Genomic DNA, 475 nt, shown 5'->3' on the forward strand with positions numbered 1-475 from the left:
CCCCTGACACCCACACTCCCCTCCCCATGCCAACCCCCCTGGCCTCAGCCCAAAACCATCATGCCAACCCCACTGCCAGCCATCTGCTTCCCCCCCCGAGCCTGCCTGCCAAGGGCTCCCCAGGGATGTCAGGGGATGGCACTGGGACCCAGCAGGAAAGGGAACAGTTCCCACCCACACCTGCACCTGGCCCCAAGGGGACCTACAGGCAACAGCCCCAGCATGGGGCACTGATGCCCTTTGGGACAGGGGGTCACCGCAGTAGGGGAGCACTGCTGCCCCCCTCACCCCCCCAAACACCACTGGGCTCACCCCCTAGTCTGGCCACAGCATCATATTCTCTCAGCCCCCAGGCCACCTACCAAAACGCCACCACCTGTATATACATATATACGACAAAACCCCAAAACACAAGGTATATAAAAATTCAACAGGGGGACGCCCCCATACAGACAGTTCAAGGAACCCACTGGGT

The sequence above is a fragment of the Antrostomus carolinensis genome, unplaced genomic scaffold (genome assembly GCF_000700745.2).
Source record: "Antrostomus carolinensis isolate BGI_N321 unplaced genomic scaffold, ASM70074v2 scaffold32056, whole genome shotgun sequence".
NCBI lineage: Eukaryota > Metazoa > Chordata > Aves > Caprimulgiformes > Caprimulgidae > Antrostomus > Antrostomus carolinensis.